The sequence below is a fragment of the Nanorana parkeri genome, unplaced genomic scaffold (genome assembly GCF_000935625.1).
Source record: "Nanorana parkeri isolate BGI_ZX_2015 unplaced genomic scaffold, ASM93562v1 scaffold175, whole genome shotgun sequence".
Classification (NCBI taxonomy): domain Eukaryota; kingdom Metazoa; phylum Chordata; class Amphibia; order Anura; family Dicroglossidae; genus Nanorana; species Nanorana parkeri.
Window position 1 is genome coordinate 505,604 of NW_017306443.1, and position 14,002 is coordinate 519,605.

At 43.7% G+C, this 14,002-nt stretch overlaps 1 protein-coding gene across 1 annotated transcript in view; it reads right to left on the reverse strand.

The window, feature by feature from the left end:
- Positions 1–1,975, reverse strand: part of PHKA2 (phosphorylase kinase regulatory subunit alpha 2) — a 90,540-nt gene extending 88,565 nt beyond the window's left edge. Inside the window, exon 1 of the mRNA XM_018554852.1 lies at positions 1,755–1,975. The gene's annotated coding sequence lies outside the window, so the exon portion shown is untranslated. The remainder of the gene's footprint in view (positions 1–1,754) is intronic.
- Between the last annotated feature and the right edge of the window lie 12,027 nt (positions 1,976–14,002).

The following is a 14,002-nucleotide window of genomic DNA, read 5'->3' on the forward strand; positions in this document are numbered from 1 at the left end:
TGCTATGGTAGATGTAACATATAGCAGATTATTTGGGGGATCTATAATACAATCCCATGCTATGGTAGATGTAACATATAGCAGATTATTTGGGGGATCTATAATACAATCCCATGCTATGGTAGATGTAACATATAGCAGATTATTTGGGGGATCTATAATACAATCCCATGCTATGGTAGATGTAACATATAGCAGATTATTTGGGTGATCCAGGGGCGGAAATACTGCCGGTGCAGCCGGGGCCTGAGGCTGTGGGGGAGCCTAGTGGGGTCCCGTACTGGGCACCCCCTGCTCCGGTGGAATATGGGGCAGTGCAGGGTCCCGGTGTTAGAACTGCCGACGGGCTTCTCAGTGAGGGGACGGGTCCTGTGACTCACCGCTCCTCTCCCGGTCGCGTCCCTTGTAACAGGCGGCGGGAGAGGAGAAGTGTGTGCCCCCTGCAGTGCACAGACCAACACCTTCTGTCTGCGATTCTGTGATGCTCTGGCTGGGTGAGTCCGAGCGCCGGGGGGTGGGGTGTTGTGTGCTGTTATTTCATTTCATTAGGAAAGTGGATTATAATGGGGATAATTACACTGTAATGTTCCCTAATATAATCTATTTCTCTGATTAAATTATTACAAAGAGGGCCTGACTACGTTAGAATGTGTGATTGGTGACGTGGTCACACATTTGATCTGCCCTGGAACAGCTGATCGGTCCTGAAATGTCACTTCTATCCGACTTTGTGAGTGGGGTGGAATGTGAGATCGCAGTCACAAAGTCGAATAGAAGTGACATTTCAGGACCGATCGGCTGTTCCAGGGCAGATCGGTTCTCCTGTGCATACGATCTGCAATGCCGATATGCCCTGGAACAGCTGAGAAAGCGTTGGAATGCTTCACCTATTGGCGGTCACACATTCCACTGCCATAAAACTGGGCGGGATTACGTTAAAACGTGTGACCACATCATTGGTCACACATTCTAACGTAGTCACACACTTTGATAGAACACCGTCATCAGGGGGTCTGGGCAGCCTGAGGGGCCTCTTATATGGGTATCAGCTGTACCAGGGGCAACATGGCAGAGGTGACAGGGGAGGGGGTGGAGGAAGCCGGGCCCCAGCAGCAGCAGGTAAGAAGAGTTGGGAGGAGGTACAGGGAAAGGGACCCCGACGACCAGCCCACCTGGGACCCTGCAGAGCCCACCATAGAGAGTCTCAGATGGGCTGTACAGGATCTATGGTGTGCGTTGCAGGGTCTCAGGTAAATCCAGAGTCCAGCACGCTACTGCAACATTAGAGACCGCTAGGGAAGGGGTTCGGGGGCCAGTCTGATCCGCTCCAGCGCCCCCCATCTTGGGAGGGGGGCCCAAGATAAAATCTTGCACAAGTGCCCTTTGGTTATTAGGTCTGCCACTTCGGTGATCTATAATACAATCCCATGTTATGGTAGATGTATAGTATAGAAGATTATTTGGGTGATCTATAATACAATTCAATGCTATGGTAGATGTATAGTATAGCAGATTATTTGGGTGATCTATCATGCAATGCATGCCATGCCATGCTATGGTAGATGTACATCTACCAGATGTCTCATTGTACACAATGTAACCAATGTCTCATTGTACACAATGTAACCATCTTAACACAATCATGTGGTCGGTTTTATAATAGAAGTACACGATCAGAGTACATTATATGACATATAGTGATAACACTGGAATCCAACCATTTGTATACGATTTGTAGATGATGATCGTCTTACCTGGTTGCATTGTACAGGGTGACAGTTCCGAGCTCAGCTATCGTGCATGGTCTGTGTGCAGTCCAGCGCTATACACCCGTCAGGGTGACACAGAGAGAGTATTGCCATGGAGCGTACGTCATCCAGGAAGGATCTAGTAAATAGAGATGATTCCCTCGGCTCGCTCTGTCTCTTCCTCGTATTACTCAAGCTATGGCCGCTGCTGTCACCAGCTGTCAGTGTTCGGTGCTGTTCCACACACGGCCAGAAGAGGGCGAACCTGTGATTCTCTAGTCTCAGGTCCTGGCAGGGGGATAGAGAGGAAGTGAGAGTGAATGGTGGGAGGGGGAGGAAACAAGCAGGTGTCTGGGTCATGTATTATAAGTCAGGGATGATTTATTGGGAAGGACAGGTTCTCTTTTGGCCCCAAGCCAGCTGTTTCAGGTTTGGGTCTGATATATGTATTGTTTAAACGTACCTTGTAGCTAAATTAAGTATTTGAATTTTTTAGCGGGTAAACACGGTCACGTCCCGACCCTCCGTGCCCCACTTTCATGAATTGTGGGGTGCTTCACTCTGCAGCCTTCTGTTTTCTTTTGCTCTTTTCAGCATGTATGTGTGTGGCTGTGTCATCCATACTCAGATTTGTATGAATAAAAGGACTACACGTCTCATCCACCACCACCACCACAGCAAAGGGACTAATAGATCTTAATGGAGTACAAGTGTTGTGATGACACATCACTTGTAGTCCTTTGATTACTTCCTCTGGCCCCATAACAGTAGGTACATATTTTGGTACAGACCTGGGGCTGGAGGAAGAGTCTGCAGGAGTATGTGCATTGCTAGAGTCATTCACTGATCTCGGTTGCAATGCTCTGCAGGCCTAAATGCAACAAAATAATACATGTACATTTTATTCTTTTATCAATGTGGATGCATTATACATTTTTTTTCTATATAGCCGACTTAACCATAAAGCCCAATTGAACCCTCAGTCACTAAATATATGATACAGATGCATCAAAAAAAGGTGTTCGATGTCTAAAATTTTATTTTTCCTTTTAAAGCAGTCACAGCTCCAGTAGAGAAACCTGTCCCCTGCTAGTAGCTACTTATGAGAAGCAGTGGTCATACTCATGGAAGCAGTGGTGCAAAATGCCCTCTGCTTAGTCAGACCTATAGCTCAGCAATCAGCTCCTTATCGACTGGAGAGTTCTGGCCCTGCAATCAGCACAACAAAAGTTTATTTTCTTGATGGAGTGGGCGTGGGGTAGAAAATTGTCGACCCAACAGTGACTGCAGCCAATCAGTAGGGGCCAAGTAAAGTGTCCTCCTTTCTGAACATGCTACATTAAACTGGATTCTTTCTAATAGTTGGTCGCCATGCCAGGTAGCCCAGCTAAACCTATAGAAGTAGATGTGTTCTCTTTTAATAAACCTCCCCATTAAACAAGAGGGCATTCCCTTGAGTATGCTCCATCTTCCTCTAACTTTGTCATTATGTACCTATGTGTGCAGTGACCGCTAGGTCCTTACCAGCCCCACCCAAAAAACTGACCTGTGTTGAACCTGTTGAACAGCATACTGTTCGACGATTATGGTCCTACCATCAGTATCTGTCTCTCTTTACCTATACACCTGCTCCCATCCTTACTGGAGAAGTCTTTCCTCTTTCAGCTAGAGGAGGTATTCTACTCCAGCAATAACATGCAAACGGGCATATTTATTGTGGTGTATCAACTCAGGACAGGTCTCTAACAATTTTCCCTTTACCCCATCATCGATTGTAACCCAGTTACCTATCTCTGGTTTCTGCACCTCTATATTGCTACTCTCCTCTATACTGCCCCCTCCCTCCAGCACCTGATGTTTTTAATGCTCTGTATTGTTTTCAGTTAATTCTTTAGATCCAGGATCTGGGCTTCCAAACAAACGATTTGCTTGCATGTTGCACAATGATATTCACCCTTGAATGGTTGCCACAAGCTTAATGGGCTACTCGATATTACATTTGTTTCCCTCTTTTAGGGCTCTGCTACAAATTACAGTTATGTTGCCCATTAGTTCTCACGGTGCCTGGCAGTCTTCACAGTGCCCAACAGCTATCACCATGCCCAGTAGTCCTCCTAGGACCCAACCGTTTACACAGTACCTGGCAGTCCCCACAGTACCCAACAGTCCTCAAGTGCCATGCAATCATTCATTAATGACTAAATAATAACTATTGGCCCTATAATGTGCTGTTTAGTGGTTTGCTTGGAATTACTGTATAACTCTGATGGCTCTTGAGTGTTAGACAGGAGATTTTGCTGTAGAAGACTAAGGAGAGTTTCCTGACACACAGGACAGATCTTTCACAGGGTGGTACATAGGCTAGAACATGAGCTCTTACCGAAAGAGCTTTAAAATAAGAGGGTTTTTTTACTTGTAAACTTAACTGTTTGGTAATAAAAGACATAAATCTGGCCCCCTATAACCCTTCCTCCAACCTTCATGCCTCAGCTTTGTGAGCAAGCAATACATAAGGCCAAGAACAAAGAGGTGCAAATGTCCCTTAATGATCTTCAAGAAACTGACTTTATGGTACAAAAATCCTGTGTTCTTTTAAATTTATTTAGAAACACAGGATCAATAGTTATTCTGATACAACTGGGTTGTCATAAAGTAGTCCACTGAGGGGGTGGGCAGCAGTTACAGAGATCCAACTTATGTGGAAAAATCTTATCGTGAAGAAAATCCAAAGGGATTTATGCTTGGGTGACAAAAAAGGGGTAGCAACAAAGGAGTTTGCTACTAAGAAGAAAAAAACAAAAATAATCTGGTGATTAAGAGCAAGACTGAATGTATTATGACAATTGCGGTAGATCCTTGGCGAGACCTCTAAGGACCCCTTCAGAATCAATCTTACATTCCGGAGATAGTAAATAAGATGGGCACGAAAGTTGTTAAAACCAAAGATATAACTACAGTATTTAGAGACTACTACTCCCTATATAATTTAGCCGAGCACCCTTTCTCTCACTCTGCTTCATCTCTTAGGTCCCAGATTGAACAGTATATCTCGGAAGCAGGTATCCCGGCACTTTCTGAAGAGGCAGCGAGTTCTATGGAAGCCACTATAACCAGTGAAGACCTTGGTAAGGCTATTGCCCAGCACAATTCAGCTAAAGCCTCAGGCCCTGATGGGCTCTCTTTGCCTTATTACAAGATGTTTTTCGACACTTTATCACCTCATTTCTTGAAAGCATACAATGCTGTTGGTGAGGGCACTCCCTCATTCGTTGAGGGCTCAGATCATGCTTATAGCTAAACCCAATAAAGATCCGCTAATGTGTCAAAATTATCAACCTATTTCCCTGCTCAATATGGATTTAAAACTGTTTACGAAAATTCTGGTCTCCGACTGGTTTCTCATCTGCATGGTATTATCCACTTAGATCAGGTTGGGTTTCTGCCCACCAGGGAGGCCAGAGATAATGTCACTTGGGTGATAGATGTCATTCAAGCCTCCAATGCTTGTTCGAGGCCTCTCTTGATTTTATCAACAGATGCCAAGAAGGCATTTAACCGAGTAGATTGAGCATTCCTGGAATCAACCCTTAGATCGTTGGGCCTGGGAAATAGGATGATTTTGTGGATCAAGGCTATCTACTCCCCCACGGTGCAAGTTAGGGTAAATGGCACTCTCTCTGTTGTTTTCCCTATATCTAATGGTACATGTCAGGGTTGCCCTCTTCCCCTTTAATTTTTATTCTCACTTTGGAGCCGTTCCTTCGGAAAATCAGGATTAATTGTAATATCTCGGGCATTGATCTTGGACGAGGAGGTTTGCATAAGGTGGCATCGTACGCCAATGATTTATTGTCTCATCCAATCCAGTAATTTCCCTTCCCAATCTACGCCAATAATTTTGCCTCTATGGAGTGCTTTCTAACTTTCGAAGGTCCGAGGCACTCAAAGTCTCGATTCCTCAGACCCAATTAAAAGGTCTGCGTACCGAGTTTCCATTTTGCTGTTCGAATCAGTCCTTGCGTTATCTAGGTACCAATATCCCTTATTATCTTGGCCGCACCTTTACAATACATTTTCCACCTCTTTTGAAAGACATCCAGGCTGACTTGTCCAGATGGCATTCTGGGTTATTTTTGTGGTTCGGCAGATGCAATATCCTGAAAATGAATATTTCACCATGCATCCTTTATTTACTACAAACGTTGCCAATTTATATTCTACTCTACTTTTTTAAGATCGGTTAATAGTGCTTTCCCTCGTTTTCTTTGAGCGCAGAAAACTCCTAGAATAAAGTCGGCTATACTCTGACTTCATAAGACCAGGGGGGATATTGGCCTGCCGAATGTTGTTAAATACCATGCTGCATGTCATCTCACCAGGGTTGTGGATTGGTGTCGACACGGCTCCCTGAAGTAATGGGTTGGTATTGAACAAGTGGAGGTTGCTGCTCCCTTGTCGGCACTTCAGTGAAGTCACACCCCACCATATTCCCCATTTGGGTTATTTGTCATAGGTTCTTCCAAAAGGAGGATATCTCTTTGTCCCTGATGTTCCCAGTGTTTGGTAACCCTTGCTTTGTCCCAGGTATATAGCAGTGACGTGCGGTACCTCTGATTCCGGGTGAGGCATTCCCCAGCACGCCCCGCCCCCGCTGACCAAAGCCCCGGCCCCCAAGCTAGTGTGAAGGAGGAAGGGAGGAGCCTCCCTGTCCCTCACTTGCTCGTCAACACTGAGGCATCGAGATTGATGGACTCAGTGTTTTTTTTTTTGATTGGACCAATGGTGCTTTGCCATCGGTCCAAGCCACCCACAGAGCTTACGCCTCTAACACAGAGTAGAGGCTGTAACAGCTCTTGCCTCAATAGTTAGGTTACACAAGCAGTGGGGAAGCCCGCTGCTATGTAACCTAACTGCCTGTCAAAAGCCGGATGCAGCGCTGCCTGAAATGAACAGGCAGTGCTCCGTCCATGACAGGTTACACAGTGGGGGCAGGGGGAGAAGGTTTCCCTGCTGTGTAACCTGATAGAAGCTGATCTGAATGGAGAAAAAGCTGTCAGCTTCAGTCTTGACAGACTTACTTGTCCCACTTCCTTACTCAATGGTACAGGACTCCTACTGTGCTTCACCGTCTTATGCCTTCAGTCCCATCTGATTGTTGGAGATGTGGTCGGCTTGAGGGATCCATGCTACATGTGTTCTGGGACTGCCACTTACCGTATTTTGCGGTCCATAAGACGCACCGGACCATAGGACGCAGGGAGGTCCGGCGCGCCTTATGGAGCACTCGACAGACTGTAGCTTCTGTCACAGCTTCTATGACAGAAGCTGTGACAGAAGCTGCAGTTAGTGACCGCTGAGACAGGTGGCGCTGTGATTACAACGCCTCGCTCTCAGTGATCACACAGAGCAGACGAAGAACGTCCGTTCTTCGTCTACTCTAAGGTAATCTCGATCGTCGCCGCTGCTCAGTTTTAATACGAGTGATCTCATTAGATCACTCGTATTAAAGCCGAGCAGTGGCTCCTACTACTCGCCCGGCGCCCGAAACTGCATGTCTCGGGCGTCGGGATTCGCTCCATAAGACGCAGGCACATTTTCCCCCTCCTTTTGGGGGAAAAAAGTGTGTCTTATGGAGCGAAAAATACGGTAATGAGACCTTTCTGGGAAGAAGTGGGTACTTTGTGGCAGAAATTTACTGACTTTCCAGTTCCTATGGAACCTGCCTCCTTCCTTTTGTATCATAATGACATTCAGAAAAAAACTTATCTGAAATCTGTTCTTCCACATCTCATAAATGCAATGAGGAGATGCGTTCCCGCTATGTGGAAGAAAACCCACCCTCCTTCTATCGCTATGTGGCTTAGAAAGGTAAATGAGATCTGACATATGGAAGATTTGATTGCGACCACTAAAGGGACTACTGCAAATTTTTCTTGGATGGAATTTATCTTCTTGGAGTTCACAGTTTTACTCTCTTCCACGCCTGCTGGTGATCCTTGAGAATGAGTTGTGCTTTTCTCAAATGCCCTCTTGGGTGTCTCCAGCCATTGGAGGAGAGGATGTTTTCAGTGTCTTTTCCTCCATCTTTTTTTTTTTTTTTTCTCCCTGCTTCTTCTCTCCTCTACCACGGTTGTTCCCATGTTACCTATTCTCTGTCATGTTTTCCCTTCTCTGTTTCATTATTATAATTATTACATTCTCCTGACCCTATTATGTGCCTTCCAACCTCTAGTTTTTGTGCACTTTATGTTATTATTCTTTATATGCAAGAGTTCTGAACTGGAGAGGTAGTTGACGTTTTCCATCTCCCATTTTAATCGATTACCTCCCCATAACAAGGGCCTGAGGTTCTTATTCAATATTGTGGTGCACAGTTGTTATATCACCGTAAATGATATTCCTTGAATTTTCTCTATTCATGCTTCCTATGAGAATACATGTTAAGATGGACTTGATGGACTAATGTCTTTATTCAACCTCAAATACTATGTAACTATGTATGTAAGATGTTGTAATTGCTGTATGTTTCTTGGAGATTTTATAATTTTATGTACTATTTTGAGATGTTTTTTTTCTCTCTCGTGTTTCATATGTAAACTTTCTAAAAAAATTCAATAAACACCCACCCTTGACCCGATAACACGAAGCCTCATTCGCTAACCGCCGTTTGTACGGTGATACCCGGGCGGTAGTCGCCACCACTTATTTTCTCACTCTCTAATTTTTCCCCCTGTTTCCTCCTTTTTCTGATCCTCTTTTTTCTAATCTTCCTTGTGCTTCTTACTCTCCTCCGCCACCCCTTAACCTGCCCTCCTCCTCATTCAGCCCCTCTACCTCCCTCCCTTCCTCCCTAGTAGACTAATTTCACCAAGTTATTAGCCACAGGACAGCTTTCTCCACCTCGCTTGGTGACCCCCCCCCCCCCCCGGTAACCCAATCCCCTCCATCATGAGCCATCCCCAGCTTATTGCTGCACATAGGCGAGAAATCGCACTACCCTTCTCTCCCCCCCCCCCAACTCTTTAGCTCCCCTCCCATGGTACCTCTACCTACTATTGTATGCCGCCCGTTGCACGGGCATTTTGATGCTCCCCCACATGACTGTTTCTGATGTTTATTTGAATTCATTGTATCGCAAAACCTAATAAAACATATTGAAGAGAAAATTCAATAAACACAGAATGTTAAAGACTGGTAACACCATTAAGAGGAGACTACTATATGAATAATGATGGATCTTTACAAGAAGTGGACGACAATTTGCCAACCACCAGAAGAAAAAATCCAGGTGGAAGAAAAATTCAACCATCAGCCAAGTGGTCAACAAAAAAACAGTAATGTATTCTAAGGTAAAGGCTGAAGCCTATGATACCCAACCCTAGTGTTTAGAGAAAGCAGTATGGCACAATGCAGCGTATCAGGAAAAAAATAAGCAATGAACAGCTGGGAAATTAAGGAAAATATCCATAACTAAGGGTGTTAGCGATATCTTTAAGGAAAGGATGGAGATAGCCGCACTGCTAAAGAAAAGAGACATCGGGTGTGAATGCAATAAGGCCCAATTAACAAGTGTGCAAGTGTGGCCGATTTCATTAGTCTCATGAAATCCACCGCAAGACTGATGCGATCTCCTGTACAGTCCAATGACAGCTGCCACCTCTGGCAGTCTGAGTTCAGGTACGTTTATCTGCAGGTAATCACAGGCTGTGCGATTTGCTTGCAAAAAGCTGTCATTGGATTATGCCTGCTTCAGTTTTGATAAATACCCCTCTTTGTGCCTGAATATATATGAGAATTCAGCATGAAAAAGAAAGAGGCATTTTCCTTATGCAATATATGCTGCAAGGATCTGCAAACTATACTTTCCCACCTAAAAAAAATTGTATTTAAGCAACAAAGAAAATGTTAAGGCTTAACACCTGGGCGTACCATAGGCGCGTTTTTTAGCACGTTTTTTCGTTCTGTGAAACACGCGTTCGACGCTCGTTTTTATACCTCCCTGGCGGTATGATTTTTTAAAAAAGTTTTCCTTTATTTTCTCTCTTTTTTTTTTTTAAACTTTCAAACTTTCCCCCGGGACGCGGCCGCTCGCAAGGGACGGAAGTCGGCAGCGGCCGGAGGACACAGTGGGATCGCGGACAAGGTAAGTCCTACGCTGCATTCCCGAGTGTGGCTCGGGGTTACCGCTTTGTTAACCCCGAGCCACACTCGGGAATACCAATGGATATGAGCTGAAAAACACCCCAAAGAAGCTCCTGTACTTGTTTGGGGCGTAGGGCGTTTTTCAGCGCGTTTCCACAGGCTTAAATACGCCCAGGTGGGAACCATGCCCATAGGGATTCATGAGATTTCACTTGCTGAGCATTATTCAGCGCTTCGATCAGCGCTGAAATACGCCCAGGTGTGAACCCAGCCTAAGTGCATGACCACTTGCAAATGCAAGTAATTGGGAATCTGCAACATTCCAAGTAAGTAGCCTATTTTTTTATTCACTTAAAAGATGTGTGATCCACTGAGACAAATATCCACAGGCAGAGAGTTGTTCCAGTTAACTGAGATTTAAATAAGTCCAACTGTCCAACTGTTTATTAATGAAGTCTTTAAAAGTAAAGGTCCCATCAACTAGTGTGATGAAATGACCATTAAGGTGAAAAACTGGACAGTCTACAAAGGTCTGGGACAATTTGTCAAGAAATTCCTTATCAAAAGGAAAAAGTCTCTGTACTTTATCCAGAGGAAGCCATGATTGTAAAGCAAGTTCCCAGTCCTTAAAAGAAAATTCAGCACACAATGGTTAGGATTGTAACACAGTTCCCCTATTGCAGCCTTCTGGTCTTACCTACAGGTTGTGCCACTGCTCTAAAACTAGGTAATAGTAGTAGAATCAGCTGAGAACTGGCCCTGATATCCTGTTTTAGGGTGGCTCCTATGGAGTTACCCTTGTGTGTGCTAGTAAGATGTCTCCACAAACACACAGGCACAACAAGGCAAGCCATTCCCCTGTTCCCTGCTCCCTACTCCTCCAAGCTAGTAGATGGATAGATGCTGCAGATTGTGCTGTTCCTTTTGATCTTGTACTGGCAGGATGTTCAGGGAAGCTGAGTTGAGAGAGTTGGAGCCTGCTGTTTGGAAACATAAAAAGTGTAAGTGCTTGGGTAAAGATTTAAAGAAATACTTTGCTGGGAGGGGTATATTTGTTTGATCTGGATTCATTATTGGAAAACTTTGAAAGTTTAATACTACTTTAATCACAAGGAAGAAGTTATAAAGTGACTGGGTGAAACCAAGGTTGTTCCACAGCTCACAGGAATTAGAGTGTAGTTTGCAGCTAACTGTCACTGTGCCGGAATATAGATCCCAGTGCCAAGGACACATAGTTGGATAATGTTACATAATTCAGAGATTTCTCAGAAAACAATAGAACATTAACAATTATATACCATATACCAGTATTTTATTACCCCATCTGTAGGCTTCCATACATGTTTCCAAGACATGATAGACTGGATTACACCGGAGACTAAACAGAACGGGAAGCACCATACTGCAGAGCTTAGTGCCCCAAAGCCACATAATAAACATTTTTTTTTATAGATACAGTATATACTTACATAGGAAGCAAGCAGAGATTGAGTTACACCAAAGACTGTACCACTGCTCTGAATCTGGAGACTGCTCTGCAGCTAACTGACAAAAAACACAATCTAGAAGGTGCCATAATGCAGAGTTAAGAGCTAAACTGCCACATACTAGGTTATCTTTGCCACTCTTATAGGACCTACCTAAACAGGGAACCATCAGAGACTGGGTTACACCAGAGGCACAGGAGAGTGCTCTGTGCAGGGCCGTCCTTAGGGGTGTGCGAGCCGTGCGGCCGCACAGGGCGCCATGGCAACAAGGGCGGCGTGCGGCCGACACAGCTCGTCCTGGGGGCGGCTTCTCTCCCCCTCACCGCTGGGCGCTGGCCATCCGATAATAATAAGCTCAGTACACTAAAAACAGAATGTACCACTGGCAGACAGAAGTGCCTGAAGGTCACATTCCAGGCAGTCCCCACAATCTTCCATCCAGTGGGGTCCAGGTATGGCCTTTAAGGCAGTGCCGAGGATTAGCTGAGCCATGTCGAGACTTGTTCAAGCAGCTTATTAAAACTCTTGAAGAAAGAGAAAAAAACAGCCACAAAGTACCACAAATGTTGATAGAGGAAAAAAACAAGACAGGATAGAACTTTCCTTAGCAGAGTTGAGAAAAAAAGCATCCAACCTCCTTTAAAACTAGGAAAAAACTAAGGCATGATGGTTGGAAGCTGGGTTATACAGGGGCTTGCTAATCGTTCTTATGATTCCCAGTGTCCAAAACTGCTGAAGGCACCAGTATAACTCAATCATATCATAATATTTACAGATGCTGTGTCCCTTAACAAAGGACATTTTGAAAGAATACCTTACCCAACAACAGGTTTTGCTGTAGATCTCCCTTAACAGGTTTCCTTATCCTATTGCATTCTGCCCTTACCTCAAACTAAGTGGACTCTTGGTATAACTGCAAGTCTTGTTTATCAGTAATATTATGTGGTCTTTGTAATTCTTACTTTTTTATGATTGACTGCTCATAGTAAGGTAAAACAGCTAAGCTACAAAAATAGTTGTCAAGCTACATATTGCACCTCCTGTAATAAACCTGCTTATGGATGCACTTCAAGAGCCCTGTAATTCCATTTTAAACGAATTCATTTACACACAGACTTAGCAACTTTAGCCACACAAGGCAAATGACAATTTATTCAGCAGCAACAAAATAAAAAGTAAAATAGATATTCCAATTGTTTAGATAGATGTACATTGTACTAAAATTGCACTAACTGCTAGAGTAATGTTTCCAACATTGATTGTAACTGTTTTTCTATGCAACAATGAAGATATAAATGCATGTATTTATTTAGTCACCAGCATGCCATGTCTGACTATGACTAAGTCCATGGAAGCAAACATAATAAAAAGGTTGAGATGTTAAAGTGCTAATTCCCAAAAAAGTTAATTTCCAGTTTAAATTAAAAAAAAATCAAGATTGACCAATATGTAGTAATACATTGTTGTTGGTATGAGGAATCTCTCCACAAATGTGCAGCCAGATGACATATGGGGTACAAACAATCAGCAACTATAACCGCAGAAAATGGCGACTGATGAGATCCATTAGGTAGGAAATCTTCATCTGGTTCTTTATTGCAAGCACAGACATAAACCAGAGGCACAGTTCATTGCTTCATGTAGCTTGTCTGCCATGTACTGAACAGCATACGTGCATGTAGGATTAGGAGAAAAGATCTTCCAAGTGTTTGATCATTCCAAAATCAAAGTTTAGAAACCCTCGCATTGGCCAGCTCAGGATACACAATTATATTGTTGATAAGATTAATAATACATAACAAAGTATTCCATGTAACAAAATTAGTAACAGCATTCATTATTGTAATGATACATAAATATTGTATAAATAACATAGGGCAATGCTTCAGGAGTAATGCCACTTTTTGAATACTTTTTTGGCTCGGCTGATATCCTTAGCCAGGGCATTAAAATGATCTACTTATAGTTATTACCTACAATTGCTTTATTATGTTTATACAAGGCATTGGAGTGTCTGATATGACCAGTTGATAATATTTACATGTTTCCTTTAAGTACATGGATCAATCACCAACAGTTAAAGTCAAAATTTAAAAGCTAACAATGTATTGAGAAGAATGTACCTGATTCCTTTGTGCATTCCGCAAAAACATAATCAAGAGATTTACAGGGTTATCTTCTGTCAAACTTATTGTTTGCTTCCACATTCATAACTATTTATTGCATTGAGGACTTGACACATCTCATTATCCTCATTGGAACTGGTCCCCTCACTGCTCCCCGTGTAGTTCTCACCACTTTGGCCCTGACAAAGCCCACAAGGTCCAGGCATGCAGAGTCTTGTGGGTAGGATTATAACAATGCCGATATGTTAGGTCCGTCTGCCCTGTTACCTGTTCTGCCTTCGACACTACTCTTACGGCAATTCTTCCAGGAAGTATGAGAATCATGGGACAGTGCCATACAACAGGAGGACACTTTGTGCCGCAGCTGCAAGGACCCTTCTCCAGATATACCAATATAGCTCAAGAATGACATCACAGGTAGAAATGTACTCTATTTTTAAACTGAGCACAATGATAAATTGGTAGGAGAAGAATTTGTGGACGCACAGATGCATAAGAT